At 37.0% G+C, this 16,699-nt stretch overlaps 1 pseudogene; it reads left to right on the top strand.

Moving 5' to 3' along the window:
• Positions 1-1,990: 1,990 nt before the first annotated feature.
• Positions 1,991-3,067, top strand: LOC149996274 (nucleophosmin pseudogene; annotated as a pseudogene).
• The last annotated feature ends 13,632 nt before the right edge of the window (positions 3,068-16,699 follow it).

The following is a 16,699-nucleotide window of genomic DNA, read 5'->3' as shown; positions in this document are numbered from 1 at the left end:
AGGTTTCCAGAAGACTTTGATGAAGGGCATTCAATGCCATTGTTTCACTTACATGTACTGTTCTTATAATCAGCAGCACAGATACCTGCACTTCAGCTTAGCTCCAAAGCTCAAATTCTCAGCCCTCCAATTCATGCCACAATCCAGCTGAACTGATTGCTTTGCCAAGGGTCTTTAACCATGCTGGCAAAAAGTACCCTTCTTGGCAATCCAAGATCTGGATCAAATTCTGGGACAATTATTCAATTAATAATTTTATTTAATTGGTACATACACACAACTTTTTTATAGAAGAAGCTTAGAAAAACAATAAAAAGTTTGTTTTTATAATTAAATAATGACAATGATGAACATCACGTTCTCTTTTGTTTGCTTTTTACCTTGCCTTCCAAATAATTTAGTGCAAAAACTTTGTTTACAATGGTGACTAATTTTCCTAATGAAGGACTTTTGGTGCAAATACCTTCTTCATTCCTTGACTAAAGCTTCATGCAGTGCCTTACACATAATAATTGTCCAGTAAATATTGGTTTCCTGCTTTCCTCCATTACAGACTCTTAGCAAAGTAAATAGTTTCTCTAAATTTTATTTTCTTCATTAATAAAGTAAAAAATAAAATAATGTCTGCTGCAAGGGATGATTGAAAAGATTTAGTGAATTGGTACATGTACAGTGTCTGCAAATAAAACAATAGCAAAATAACTGTCAGTTGTTGTTATTGCTGCTTTTTTTTTATCCTATTAAATTTCTTTGTTCTAATGGGGGCACTGTGTATCTCCTTTGTAATCCACTGCTCATCATCTAATAGGTGCATAGCACGGGAAACACATTAATGATATGTATTAACATATCTAAGGCCAAAAATATCAAAAGTAATATCCAATGGTATGCTATAATTGTAAAAAAGAAAACAATAAAGGTAGACTTCCTAAGCTTTAGGAAAAAAGTTTAAAAGCCTATTTCAAATTACTAAGGCGGCCATCAAAAACTTTTATGACCACAGATAGATATATTTAATGGATTAAATACACCTAGAATATATCTCTGTGGGAAAGCAGCCCTGGGAGATCCTGGGAAGGTAAAAAGCTGACCTGAAACATGCAGCTGTGTCATTCATACCCAGCAGCAGAAAAGAAGGCATTTTTAGGTGTCACCCTCCACTGCTCTGAGAGATCAGCTACAGAAAGCACATAAGGAGTAAGAAGTTTTGGAAGAGCAAGACTTGAATATTATCGCTTCACTTATTCACTAAGTCAATGAAGGAGATATGAATAAATAAATGAATTAATTTGTCACTTTTTTGAGGCTTCAGACATTTTCTCTTCTATGTCTTACTCATTTCATGTTATTTTCCACAATGCTGGAAATGTCTGTGTGTTTCTAAAAAAAAAAAAGGATTACAACTAGAAAACAAGAAAGCAAATGGGTATATCCTAACAGTCAGTCTAAATAGTTGAAGGGTTGCATCTTCCCTCCCCAAACACTCATCAAACTGCCCATGTAGGGTTTTATAAAAAAAACTGTCATGATTTTTCTCTACAGTTGTTATGTGAGGAAACACATAAGTAACTAGGAAAGAAATAAATTAAGGGAATAATAAAAAGGAATAAATTAAAATGAAGTTCTCAAATTTATATTTCTTATCTGAAATGTCATGCCTCTTCCACCAGTCCCTTGACCTTTGCCATCAGTCTCTTACTTTAGGATCTAACTCCTGGTTCTCTCCTTTTCATAATCCTAAGGTTCTTTGCCATTCACTAAGTCATTTACAAATCTTAAATGAAGAAACAGATAATTAACTAAAAGAAAAACACTGAAAAAGAAAATAAAAAAAGAAAAACACTGATATCTTCATTTAATGACTCATAATTTCATCTTAAAGAAAGCACTATCGCCCTGGTGCGATTCCGTCCTGTGTGTCTGTTCTGCAGAGCAGAAGTCATTTATCTCCGTCCGAGTTCTCTCCCACCTAAGTGTGTGCTACCACCCCATGGAAGATTCTATGGACATGGACATGAGCCCTCTGAGGCCCCAGAACTATCTCTTCAGTTGTGAACTCAAAGCTGACAAAGATTATCATTTTAAGGTGGATAATGATGAAAATGAGCACAAATTATCCTTACGAACGGTCAGTTTAGGGGCCGGGGCAAAGGAGGAACTGCACATTGTGGAAGCAGAGGCCATGAATTACGAAGGCGGTCCCATTAAAGTGACCCTGGCGACCCTGAAAATGTCTGTGCAGCCCACGGTTTCCCTTGGTGGCTTTGAAATAACACCTCAGGGCCTGTGCAGATTAGTGGACAGCACTTAGTAGCTGTGGAGGAAGATGCAGAGTCAGAAGAAGAAGAGGAGGAGGACGTGAAGCTCCTGAGTAAGTTCGGGAAGCGCTCCGCCCCTGAAGGTGGCAGCAAGGTCCCACAGAAAAAAGTAAAACTTGCTGCCAATGATGATGAGGATGACGAGGATGACGATGATGATGAAGATGATGATGATGATGATTTCGAGGATGAGGAAGCTGAAGAAAATGCTCCAGTAAAGAAATCTATACGAGATACTCTGGCCAAAAATTCACAAAAATCAAACCAGAATGGAAAAGACTCAAAACCGTCAACACCAAGATCAAAAGGTCAAGAATTCTTCAAAAAACAGGAAAAAACTCCTAAAACACCAAAAGGACCTAGTTCTGTAGAAGACATAAAAGCAAAAATGCAAGCAAATATAAAAAAAGGTGGTTCACTTCCCAAAGTGGAAGCCAAATTCATCAATTATGTGAAGAATTGCTTCCGGATGACTGACCAGGAGGCTATTCAAGACCTCTGGCAGTGGAGGAAGTCTCTTTAAGAAAATAGTTTAAACAGTTTGTTAAAATTTTCCGTCTTATTTCATTTCTGTAACAGTTGATATCTGGCTGTCCTTTTTACAATGCAGTGTGAGAACTTTCCCTGCCGTGTCTGATAAATGTTGTCCAGGTTCCATTGCCAAGAATGTGTTGTCCAAAATGCCTGTTTAGTTTTTAAAGATGGAACTCCACCGTCGCTTGGTTTTAAGTATGTATGGAATGTTATGGTAGGACATAGTCGTAGTGGTGGTCAGACAAGTGAAAATGGTGGGGAGACAAAGATATACATGTGAAATAAACTCAGTATTTTAATAAAGTAAAAAAAAAAAAAAGAAAGTACTATCTTACCATGATTTCTAGATGATTCCTTCCTCTTTGAGAGAATCGGTGTTATAGTTAAACCACTCTTTTTAAAAATAATACCTATGGCTTGTTTATTTCAAAATAAACTATGAACAACTGAAATAAATTTTTGCTTCTTTTGGCAGCACAAATTATTTTGAAAGCTAACAGCTCTGCACATTTTAAAATAGATTCAATCATTCAAACTCAATCACAAGTTTTCTACCCCATAATTTCTAATCATTTCACAGTGCACACACCCCCGCAAATAAATGCCTTCTTCCACATGTCAAAATAAAATTAAAATTTATATCTATTACCACACCTCCAAACCATCAAATTATTGAAAATGAACATCAGAAAATGAAGATACATGAAAGTGATGTGTAATATCACAGTGGAACTTACTACTCAGAGAGGTGAGCAAGTCAAATTCCAATATTATACTTCAAAGACTCAACAGTATTTTACCTTTGAAATAACTTATTTTTAACTCTCTAAATTAGTTATAGTATTTACAATTTAAATCAAACTTTGCTTAAAAGAAAATAATCCAGATTTTTACTGAACACATATCGCTTTTAGAGTCATCTATAGGGTACACTGTTAATATCATTATTCATGTCTTTCACTCCTTTTATAAGTATATTGCAGTGATTCATGCAGCTCAGATTATAAAAAAATAATCTACCCCAAATAAATAATTCATTATTGTAAAACTAGAAAACTTTATTAAGACTGAATCATCTATATACACTTACCTTCCTCTAATAAATGACAATTTAAAAATAAATGACTCCTTCCCATTTCCCCATTTCAGAATCTCCAGCACTATACACACATAAAAACAAACACAGAAATATTCTATGTACACACACCTACACTCATTTAATATACACTCCTTCATACATACCTACATATACACACCTAGGCTCCTATACACACATAATACATGCACACACACACATACCTACATACAGACATGCATGTGAGAACCATGCAGATAGTTTAACAAAGGCGACCTGATAGGACCTTCTTCAATACGCTTTTATTCTGGGCCCCAACTTGTAGAACAGAAACATATAATCTGAGCCTTGTACACAAATGTGGATGAGCTGCTGTACAGCAAAAGGCCTCATGATCCAAATCATGCCCAAGGCAGAGAGCAGAAATATCTGTGGTGTGCTTGACCCCATTGTGACAAATCACCCATGCTAAGTTAGCAATTGCTCCAGCTGGCATTGCAACAGACTCTTCTACCTGAGGATGAAGCTTTCCTAGAAAGGACTATTTAATTCTCCCCAAATAACTGTCCTTCTTTTCTTTCTTTAGCTGGGCTGCGCTTTATAGATACATCCTATCCTGTATTCCCCAATTGACTACACACACACTGAAAGATGCCAAAGGCTTAAGCAGTTTTTTTTTTTACTGCAAGTGTCAATCAGATGCTGGAAGACAACACAAAAGTTAAAAAGTCATTCTGTCCATGGTGTGGCTAAACCATCCCATGGACCACTCAGGAGGATAAGAACTCACTAGGTAGAGCTTCAGAGAGAACTCAAAAGAGATGTCACCTTACCCCCTCCCATCAGTTCCCCACTTGATTATTCCTATCTTTAATTAATCCTGACCATGATGTTTCCATATCCCCTTCCTCGGCATGGACAACACCCTTCTCTGTGATAGAAATGTCTCTTCTCCAGTACTTCCCCATGTGTCTTACAATCTCAGCCACTTCAACTCTTCTATGGGAGGCCAGCATTATCTTCAACTGGCCTGTCTGCCTTAGAGTGGTTCTATTAAAGGTAGCGCCAAAAGTGACTTCCTTAACTAGAACTAGTCTTGTGTTCCATAATCTAGAACATTTTCTGAGGTAGATTCTTTCACCCATTCATTCCAGAATGCCCTTGAACTTTCACACATTTCTATTAAACTTGTGTTATTTAAAGGAATACAGCTTCCCAAAACATCCTATCTGGACACCAGCTGTAAAACCTTCTTCTTTTACATCAATATAATAAGATTTGAGGAAACATTTGCATTATAATTAAAATGTTGTTTCTGATTTTTTAATTATCATAGCCTAATTTCCATCTAGATTTTGCTCTTTTTCTCTTAAGCTCCCTAAGTCCTTGTGCTGGAGCTTGAACTAGAGTGGAAAATTTTTGCAAAACCCCCATGGTGACAGTTGTCCCCAAACAAGTACAGAATGTTAGTTTTGGGGTTGCAAACCCAAACGGGGCAGTTGCTCCCAAACAAGTCATGTATCAACCAAGCGTAGGTAGCAACTACCCCACCCCTGCTTCACAACAGTTGTGTTGTGCTACTACCCCAGCTATCAACCCAGGATATAGGTTTATACTATATAAGAAGCTTTGTACTGAGGCTCGGGGCTACTCACTTGAATCCCTGCATGGATTGAGAGTGGATAGTCACTGGCCAGCTAATAAAGGCTCTTTAAATTTTAATTTGGTTGTCTCTGACCATTTGGTTCTCAAACTTGGTCCACAACAGTCCCCAATCCAGAAGGAATATGAATGGGCTCACATCATGCTGCCTGCTCCTCTCAGAAATTATTAGGCAACCTTCAGTCTTAAGGTAGAATTCCATGCTTTGATGGTGATGCAGGGAATTGTGAAGTCTACTTAAAAAATACTATTTTTGACTTATGGCCAAGGTGGAGGCCTAGACTGACACACTCTGTGTCCCTCCACAACTAAGAAGGACTACAACTACAGCAAAACCAGAAATAACTAGAAGCTCCAGAAAATAAAGCTACATAGAAGTTCAACATACAAAGTTATAAACAAGTGGTTCTCATCCAGGTGGGTAGGAGGGGCAAAGCTGGGGCAGAGAGATCAAGCTGTGCTGCTGGCGGCAGGTGCAGCGACGAGTGGCGGGACTACGATAAGCACAGACACCCGTATTTAAGGGGAGGTGAGAAGCACCAGGGGAGCACCCCCGGCTGCAGTCCAGACCCATTAGCTCATGATTCCAATGCCAGGGAAGGCAGATCCCCATTGCCTCAGACGGTGACGCCCAGAGGTCATAGGGGACTCCTGATCTCTTAGCGAAGAGTGAACAGCAAGAATCCATCTTTGACCCCCACCCCCACACAAAGTGCCACAGTGTGGTGAGAAGGGTCACCCAGTAGTGATGAGTGCACGGGGCTCCGCCCACTATAGCGTAGGAGGTGTGACAGCCCTGCCCAAGAAGGAAAGGTAAACAAAACTGTCAGGATGGCAGGGATAATGATAGAAATACCAATCACATAGTTGACCAGAAAGCAAATACACCAATTAATGGATGGACAGATAGATAATCTTTCTGGGTCTCGGTTCAGAGTTATAAGACAGCTTACAGAAATAACAGCAGGACTTAAGACAGAGAAGGAATGAAGACTAGCCCTGCTGAAATAATGAAAACACATACGAAACAAGTGGTGAGGGAAGGAAAACCAGGGATCAAATCAACAAATCGGAACATAGGGAAGGAATAAACAGTCAACCAGTGCAGAAATAGGAAACAAAAAGTGAGGAAAATGAGGAGAAGATCAGAAACCTCTGGGACAACTATAAGAGAGCAAATATCCGAATTATAGGGTTGTCAGAAGGTGAAGAAAAGGAACTAGAAATGTAAAAATTATGTGAAAAAATAATGAAGCAGACTTCCCCAACTTGGGGAAGGAAATAGACTTACAGGTCCAGGAAGCACAGAGAGTTCCAAAACAACTGGACCCAGGGAGAACCACACCAAGACACATTATAATCAAAAAGTCAAAAATTAAAGATAAAAATATATATATATATTAAAAGCAGCAAGAGAGAAGAAGAGAATTATGTACAAAGAGGTCCCAATCAGACTATCAGCTGATTTCTCAAAGGAGACTCTGTGGGCAAGAAGGGACTGGCAAGAAATATTCACAGTAATGAAAATCAAAAGCCTACAACTACGATTACTCTATCCAGTGAAGCTGTCATTCAGAATAGAAGGGCAGAGAAAGTGCTTCCAGGACAAAGTAAAACTGAAGGAGTTCCTTTGATCCAAACCACTGTTAATGAGATGTTAAAGGGACTTATTTAGGAGGATCAAAACTATGAACATTAAAATGAAAACTGTATCACAACAACCAACAACAGAAGCTAGGGAGTTGAAACGAAGGCAAACTAAGTAGGCAACAAGAGTGGAAAAAGAATTATAGGTATAGGGAACATATTGGGGTGAGGTCAGTGGGAAGGGGGAGAGGGAGAAAGGGAGGGAGATGATGCAGGAATTAAGAAGCATAGTAGGAGGGAGTGGAGTAGAAAGGAAGATGTTGAAAATGACTATATGCACAATCAATGGGTATGGACTAAAGGGAGGGTGAACAACTGGAGGGAGAGGGGAGACTGGGTGGAGGGGAGAAGAGGGAAAAGAAATTGGGACAACTGTAACAGCATAATCAATAAAACATATTTAAAAAATAAAAAAATACTATTTTTTCCTTCTGAACAAATTTAAGTATCTTTATTTAGGAATCAGAGAAGACCCTTTTCTGGTGAACTGGTTAAGTGACTAAGCAAACAAAAGGAAATAGCAATGACCAAACTTGCAGCTATGGAATTATAGGCAAAATACATGCTTGCTGGCTCAATCTCTTAAAATAATATTTCTAAAATAATATATTCTATGGCTGCGTTAATCTTCTGTATAAATCATCATGCTATCATTTACTTTTCCAGAAGGCATTTTAATAACTTCCTCTCAAATCAAACTATTTAGAAGTATGAGTTCAGCTTTCCTTTTAACTCCTTCTAAATCTAACTCAAACATCCTGAAATTTTGTTTCCTTAATCTTTCATAGTTCTGTGAAGCCCTGAGCCTAAGCAACGTTCACAGAAAACCTCTGACCATGGCAATATAAATAGAAAAGTTTTAGTACACATATTTGCTAGAATGGGTACTTATTCTTTGTCTCGCTCATTTATTAATTTATTCCAATAATATTACTTATACATTATCTATGGTCAAAGCACTGTTTTAAGAACTGGGTGCCTGCAACAATGAACTGAATATATAAAGACATTTCAGTCCTACAAGAAATTACAAAACATAAACACAACAAAAAAATAAACTTAAACAGGTATAAATAAAATGCCTTGCAGTTTAGAGGAAGTAAAGGTTAATTCCAGCTTAACTATTGAGAGATAATAGATTTCACAGAGGATGTGGCATCTGAACTGGTGAAGAATATGTAGGATTTCATCATTTTTGGGTGTAGAGGTGGAGGTGAAGCAAGGATGCCATTGCAGAAGGAAGAGAACCAATAAAGGTGAGAAACTGTGAAGTATTTGGAATAGAGAGCAGTATTTCCCTTAACTTGCCTACAGCAATGTCTCTCGAAAAAGGGGGGGGTGATGTGAAACGCATTTGTTAGAACATGTTGAAATTAGATCAAAGAGAGCCTAGCATGCCACTGAGAAATTGCTCTTTATTCTAAAAGGAATGGGAAATCTATGAAAGGTTTGGAGCATGTAAGTCAATAATCAAAGGTTGCTTCAAGAAGATTGCCAGATGTGTGTAAAAAGTGTAGTGGAGCACAGCTGGAGGCAAGATCAATAAAGAGGCTACTACAAAGACCACACAAGAGAGAAAAGGAAAAGGCCAAAGGGTGTGAGTGATACCTCAGTAATATAATAGAACTCAATCAAATGAACAGAAGGGAGAAGCGGAGGGGAAGGAATCATAGAGCCTTGAGTAATTGGGAGAATCATGATCCCATTCATAGACAACACAAGAGAAGAAAACAAAAGATAGTAAATTTATATAGTAAGAAATAGTAAGAAAGATAGTAAGGAATACACACAAATTGCGAAGTATTTCTGAAAATTTTATGTACATCCACCAACGCAGCAAGGTGTGCCAAATTATCTGTAGAAGATATCTGTTAGGTAAGTAATTACTCACATTATTCTAAAGCAACATTTGCCTTATCAACACCTTAACATGATCTCTCAGTTAATCTGCTTTTCTGACTTCCCAGTAGCTAGCCTTTCCAACTGATGGTTGGATTTCTATCATTGCATTTACCCTTGGCTCACACCCCCTATGTTGGCTGTCCACTGACTTCACACTGCTCTGGAGTAATGGACCTTAGCTCAGACCAAACAACCTCTCACCAGAACTTTCCCGGTAGAGTCACCAAATGGACACAGCAGATCCAAGGAGCTGCCCCCACTGGATGGCTGAACCCAGACAGACTCCGTGGTGGAAAAGGGGTGGCCAAATGAAGATGACTAAAATTAGTTAGAAAAACAAAATTGGAGTTGAGAGTTCTGAAAAGTTGGGAGATCTCATGACTGTTGTCCTCACTTACCATCACAGTGGAAGTAGCAGTAAAATATGTCTGCCCATCTTGCAGACATGCCTGTGAGAGGAAAGAGTCCTTTGAGGAAAGGAGAGTAAGGAAGCTCACATACCTGGTGTCTTACACATATCTCAGATGTTTGCATAATAAGAGGATGGTCATGGAGTAGGGATTACTTTGCAACATTGATCCTGCCATGTGAGTGTACCCTTTGGCAGCTCATGAATCTTGAAGGATACTTGTGGCCCACAGTAGACACAAGCAGTAGGCAAGTCCCTCAGAGTGGAACTCTTGGGCGCATGGAGAAATTGAGGTAGAATGAACAGAGGTTAAATGCTCTTTCAGTTACTTCTAAGTGACAGGTTTTAATTAAAAATAATTCACACCTCAGTTGATCGAATCAGCTCTGCAGAGAGTTCAGGATTCTGCTGCTGACACTTGACGGCTGTCAGGAAGGAAATGTGCAAAGAGGACACTTATGTGTGAATGAGGCGGAGGTGGGGAATAAGGTACAACTTATAAAAACTGATCAAAATAAGGGAGGAAAGGAATATTCTATGAATAAATATGGTTTACTATACTTAGAGTGATTATTTCAATGTTTTCACTCTTTAAAAAAAGGTAGCTGGACAACTTTTCTTTGTGGAAAAAAAAATTCCTTGTATCCAATATTATTTTTACCAGTGTCAAAATTACTAAAAGTATTAATACAAGTGTTCCCATTATACTGATTCAACCACTGACCTGGAAAGAGGCAGGGACCACTTTATGTGCAGTAAAGGGTCCATGGTGACAACAAAAACTGATTTCTCCAAACAAGACCCCAACCTGGCTTTCCATGGAAGAAAATCTGACAGGATCAGTGGATTTTACAGTTCAAGCTATCCCCCTTCATTTGCTAATGCTAAAAAATTAAAGATAAGTTAGTTGTGGTAAAATTCTATCTCTGAGGTCACAGCTGCAAGATTAACATATGTTAAAGCTAAAACTATTGAAGGTTGATTGTGTGCATCTTTTCAAGTGCAACTTAATCACCAATGCAGAATCACATTTCAGATGTATTTAAAACATGAACATTTATATATTATTGTCTAATAGGATAAATATTAAAATTCTGAACCATATACTTAAGGGCTTTAAATATTTGTGTTGACTTCCACCTCCATATATAATGGCCCTTCACAAAACCTTCTCCATCCACATGTGTCCAGTTTAAATTCACCTCCTCCAGGAGCGCTGAAACTACCTCTCACCTCTAAAACCCCAAAGCACCTTGTCTCCTTGAGGTAGCATTCAAGTGCCCTGGTTATCTGGATGTGCACATGTGCACACACCTTATCTCCTCTATTACATTGTTCAATCTACAAGGGCAGGAATGGTAACTTGCACATCAGTATATCTGCTCTAAGAGTCTAATTAAAGACTTCTTGCTTAGAAGGTGTTCAATATACTTTTGAAATGAATGATAACTGCATAAGCATTCTCTAAGGTATTCAGACTTTCCTTTCAAAGTTTTGTCTCAGAATATGGAAAGCAAGCTCTGCCAGTTGCAGCTCACCTGCAGCTGCTCTTTCACCATAAAATCACAAATAAATAACATCTGCTTCTCCTCTCCACTGGGTCCCTGTGGCAAGTCCCTTTAGGTTAATTGGTGAACCCCTGTTCTTACTCCAAGGAAATTGTCAGTTGGACTGGGGGTCTAAGATGTTCGTTTTTAGTTATATGCTCAATACCATATGTTTTTCCTCCTTAAATTCCTAATTATTACTCTCTTTTGAGTTATCTTTATTTTCTCCCTCCAGGTTCCTTCTAAAACTATCTTCTTTGAGCCATCTAGAGAACATAAGGTAAGCAGATGGTACTTTGGTTATACTGGTAATTACCCCTGGAGAAAAGCATCCTTGTTCCCAAAGCTGGTTAATTTGGACTGAAGTAGAATAACTCAGGTAAGTAGGATGTTGAGATAAATACATATGGTAATATTCTATAAAATAGGAACCATCACCCTTAGTTTTTGATGAAACTAGCCTGTTGCTCCCTATGAAGAATGGCCAACATCTAAAAGTCACAATTAACTATTTTCTGTTTAAGAGGAATTATTTCAGGCTCCAACCACTTCTATATCCAGGTTTACCTCTACAATGGGTTTAGGGGGCACTTAAATCATAGTAGGAAAACTCTTGAGGACCTACTCTTATCAGCAATCAAATATGCTACTTCTTCTATCTCGTTTCTAAGCACAATGACTTCATTTTAAAATATAATACCTATTTTAAAAGAAATTACTGAAGTGCAGTTTCCACAAGTATGCAAATTATTTTGACTTTTTGGTGAAGTCAATATCAAATCCTTAAACTTAGACTTTGGGTGATGGGAAAAACACTCTGTCTTTGCTTGAGAGTAAACAGAACTCTATCTGCAAATTTACTGCTCTCTGACTTTAGCTGCAAACCTTGATCTGCTAAAATTCTTCTCTAACAGCAAGACTAGCTAGAGTGCCTTCAGGCCAAGAACAGGGTACTCTATGGCATTGGGCAAAAAATGGCAAAAGGTCATCCAAACAAACTTCACAAAAAATGAAGAGAAGAAGTGAGAAATGATAATTGCTTTTTTTCAACCTGGACCAAGTCCAATTACCATCAATTCTTTGTGGTGCTGTTTTTTTCTCCTCTCTTTTTAATTTAGTATAATAGTGTGATCATCTTAAAGCTGCAATTTACATGTAGGGTTCATTAAAAAGAAGGCTGAGATTTTAACATGTATACCTAACACAAAAGTAAGATATTTATTACACTTGTCCCATGGTAGAGGTTAAAATTTCACTGAAAAGATTTTTCAGAGATTAACATAACAACATATCTCTTTCCTTTTTCCTCTACAGATATAAGGTAAAATGGGAAAAAAAATACTAAAGATGATCATAGACATGTCAACCTCATTAATATTATGGGTAAGTGACAGTCAGTTTTATAATAAATTATCTGTGTTTTTGCTTCAGCATTTAGCTTTTTAAATTAGACAGCTCTTATGTACAATTTGATAACTTTCTTTTCCTCCACTTTTTCTGACATTACAAATTGTCCAAACTTTTTGTGTTTTCTGTTATTAATCCTTTAAACTCCCATCCATTCTACTATAAATTTGTTGAGGAAAATAAAAAGTGGGGAAAATGATCATATGTTTTAGTTTTTATTGTTCTATTTAATGAAATACCTTAAGAAATTATTTTTCTGTTTAAAATTTACCTTTATTCATGGAGGAGAAAGTGCATGTCACATTAATAGCATCAACATCTCAAAGTATTTGAATTTTAAATAAGACACAATTCTTTTAGTCTAGTAACTAGAAAAAAAGTAACTCTCTTGGTCATTTTTAAGAGTAGACTTAAACCAAATAACTTGGGTTAATATGAGGCTGCCTGATGTGTGTAGTAATAAGGATACCAGCTGAGATCCTTGCAGAGATAAAATTATTGATTTATAAAGACTAATTAATTAATATTATAGCTAATAGCCAATAAAATGACTAAAATATATTATGGAGTCTGCCAATATAAATAGCTCTATTTTCAACCCATCCAATAACTGCTCTTCACATTAAGTATAATTAGTACCTCAAAAATAGTTCTTGATAGGCCTAGTAAAGCCATGAACTGTACCTAAGTTTCAAGATACATGGATGATGTTTATAAAACAATGTCATATTAAAATCAGGTTTAGATAGCCTTTGGCAACACTGTCAAGGTCTATGCAATAGGCCCTTTGTACTCTCTGTCTAAAAATTAACAGTTTCTTCAATTAGGGTTCCGTTCAAAATTCTGGTGTGAGCACTGATTCATTACCTAAAAAGGAGTGTATGTCTAATATGAATTGTCCTTCAAAATGTGTGCAGTCCCCATACTCCTCAGAATATTTGGTATTTGTCAAAGTCTGACTCTTTCTTGACCAACAGAAGGCTATAGCTGGAATACCCAGAAGCAGCAATTCTCAAAGTGGGGTCCCCAAAGAGCAGTATCAGCATCACCTGGGAACTTGAGAGTAAGATAAACTATCAGGTCCAGTCCCAGATGTACTGAACCATAAACTTTGGAGTTAGAGACCATCAATTTGAGTTCAACAAGTCCCAGGTAACCCTAATATAGATTCAAGTTTGAGAACCATTGTCATTGAAAGAGATTTCTCCAAGTGGTGTATAAGGACTATCAGTGTTAGAATCACCAGTGCTCATTCCTGGAACCACCCTAATTTACCATGTGTAAAAATATACATTTTTCATAAACTATCCAGGCCACTTATGTACCCTATAGTTTGAGAACCACCCAGTTATATTTTAATGAATAGATGATTCTTTCACTAAAGTTCAAAGGGAGGATATGAACCCAATGACTAGATTCACTAAAAATGTATCCTATTTAAAGACATCAGCCTATGTCTCTCTTTCAGACTTGGGGACAGGCAGAGGAAGTTTTCACACTTGTTAGTATGAAACAAAAATATGTCCTCTCACTGTAGCTTTTAAAAAGACATTAGTCAACAAGAAGTGACTATTTTTTAGTTGAAAAAAATAAAACTGAAATAGAAGTAACTTTAGTTTCCCTAGATTATTCTGTAATTAGCATGAGATTGCAAATAGCCCAAGGATTTGTCTTTTTCTAAATCATGTGATGTGAAAGTGTGTGTGTGTGTGTGTGTGTGTGTGTGTGTGTGTGTGTGTGTGTGATCTAGAAATGTTGCTGGTGACAGCATCAACATTGCCACACCATTCATCAAATACACTCTCCCTAAGCCCATCAGTAACAAAATTAAAGACTCTCCCTCTCCGTAAAAACGCAGACAGAATTAGTTTAAAAAAAAAAAAAACTTGCCAATACTAACAAATAGCTTCATGTATGAGAAGGGGCATCAGATATTGATGGTGGAGGGAGGAAAAGAAAAGTGAAAAATGTGAAGGTGCCAGATTTAATACAGAAGCTGGGCTCCCTATTAGCCTTCATAAAAGCCAATCACCTCCTCCTTTATCTTGCTGAGTGAAAATAAAAGGATCTGCAAAAACATTAACATTTCTGTAATAGCGATTATAATCATGGAAGCATCCTCAAAATCTCACCTTCTTCCTCTGCACTCTCTGAAAATAAAAACCCACAGAAACAAGACATAACAATTAAAAATCTACACAGTAAAACTATTGGACATTTCAAGGTTTCCCAGCATCTTCAGACCTCACACAGCCTAAATAACAGTAACACTTGAATTTTTCCAAATTAATCCTTTTTAGCCTTACTATTATAACAAATGTGTTTACTCTCCAACACTGCAAACAGCAGCAAGAAGTACATGAACTTTTCAGATATTATCAAAAACTGCTTTCTCACAAAGACAATGTGATATTTTGGAAAAAGCAAAATGTTTGTAACAATGGGGCCTGGGTTCAAATATGTGTTCTTCCATTTAATTGTTATGTTAAAGGGAGAAAGTCAGTAAAACCAATCTGGGTTTCAATTTTCCTATGTAAAAAGAATCCCTCAGGGCAGATTGCTATTTTATTTTTATTTAGCATTATGTGAAGGAGTGAACATAGTGTATTTAAAAGAACATGGATGTGTTTTAAGTCAAACAGAATCAAGTTCAAATTCAGGTCTGCAGTTTTTACTAGCTGTAGGACTTTGCATACTGCTTGGAGTACCAATTTCTCCATCACTCAAAAAAGTTAGACTATATCTTCACAGTGCTTTTAAGGATCAAATAAAATCAACAGTCATGAAGGGCTTGAAACACTGTTTTGTCACCTAGAAAACACACAGTAAATGTTAATTTCCTTCTCCTGCCTTAATTTCTAGCCTTTTCTCTTGGCTATATTTCTTATTACCAATTTATTATCCATATAAAGCTTTTAGTCAGTAAGTGCTTACTGAAAAAATGTATATACTTTAAGTTTCTTTTAGCCTTAGTTTAATATCTGATTCTAATTTTATCCATGCCACTCAACCAAGAATCTCCTTTTTCTAATCATTGAAGGCATTAGCAGCATACTGCAAAAATCACTTACTAGAATCTTTGGCAGTAAAGTCTTCTATAAAAGAAGACAAATTGCCCCATGCTGACTACATATATGTTGATAACTATCTATTCCTTAAAATATAAGCTTTCCCATGAACTACTGTTTTGTTTTCTGAATGAAATCTTGATATTGGCCCTCACAGGTGATATACAAAAAAAAATATGAGTGTTGGTAAATATATATTTTATTTATTAATTTATTCAACATATATTTATTGAGCTCATACTATATTCTGGGCATTTGGTTAAATGCTAAGGACACAGCATTGGAACAGATGGACATTGTCCCTGCCCTCAGAGAGCTTCAGGCTATTTATCAGGATAGTTTAAGTTAGGCTGCACAGTAGATAAACTTTAAAATCTCAGGAATTTAACAAAACCAAGATGTATTCCTCATTCATATTAGAATCTTACAGCTCTCCTTAGAATGTCAACACATGGAACCAAAATACTTTCTTTCATCTTTTCATGCCACCATCTTAAACATGTGGCCCTCAGGATCTTTAAAGAACTAGGAGAGAGTAGATGGTCAATAGCTCAGTCTGAAAGTGCTGTATGACACTTTACCCACATCCAATCCTATAGCCCAACCTTACTGCAAGAGAGGCTTGAACTATAGTTTTTCTATATTTCCAAGAATAAATAAATTGCAGAGGGGTTTAGTGAATATATACATTTACATTTGGCACATATATTATGTGCAAACTGCTGTATTGGTTAGTAAGAGTAACATATATTTCCTCCTCCTAACCCCCTCCCAGGAACTTTCAATCTAGTACATGGTGACAAACATATACTCAAATAACTGATTAGAGATAGGTTTCACATATAATATAATAGAAGATCTGAGCTCTGTAAATACTAAGCTACTAGAGCATACTGAAGAAAAATATTCAGTTAATGAAAGGATGAGTTTTTATAAGTAAATATGAGGAAGGGGGTTTCAAGGTGGAAGAAAGAATTGAGAAAAGGAAATGTTCAAGAGATGGCAGGGGGTCCAGGGTGGCTGGCATATAAGTCAGATGACACACAATAAGCTTTGAAAGATAAGGCAAAACACGGGTCAAATTCAGCAGCGTTTTGAATGTCACAGCTTAGAGTTTGGAGTATGCATGC

The sequence above is a fragment of the Furipterus horrens genome, unplaced genomic scaffold (genome assembly GCF_987537825.1).
Source record: "Furipterus horrens unplaced genomic scaffold, mFurHor1.1.pri manual_scaffold_12, whole genome shotgun sequence".
Taxonomy (NCBI): Eukaryota; Metazoa; Chordata; class Mammalia; order Chiroptera; family Furipteridae; genus Furipterus; species Furipterus horrens.
Note: the sequence above shows the minus strand (reverse complement) of the source record. Positions and strands in the feature narration are given on the sequence as shown.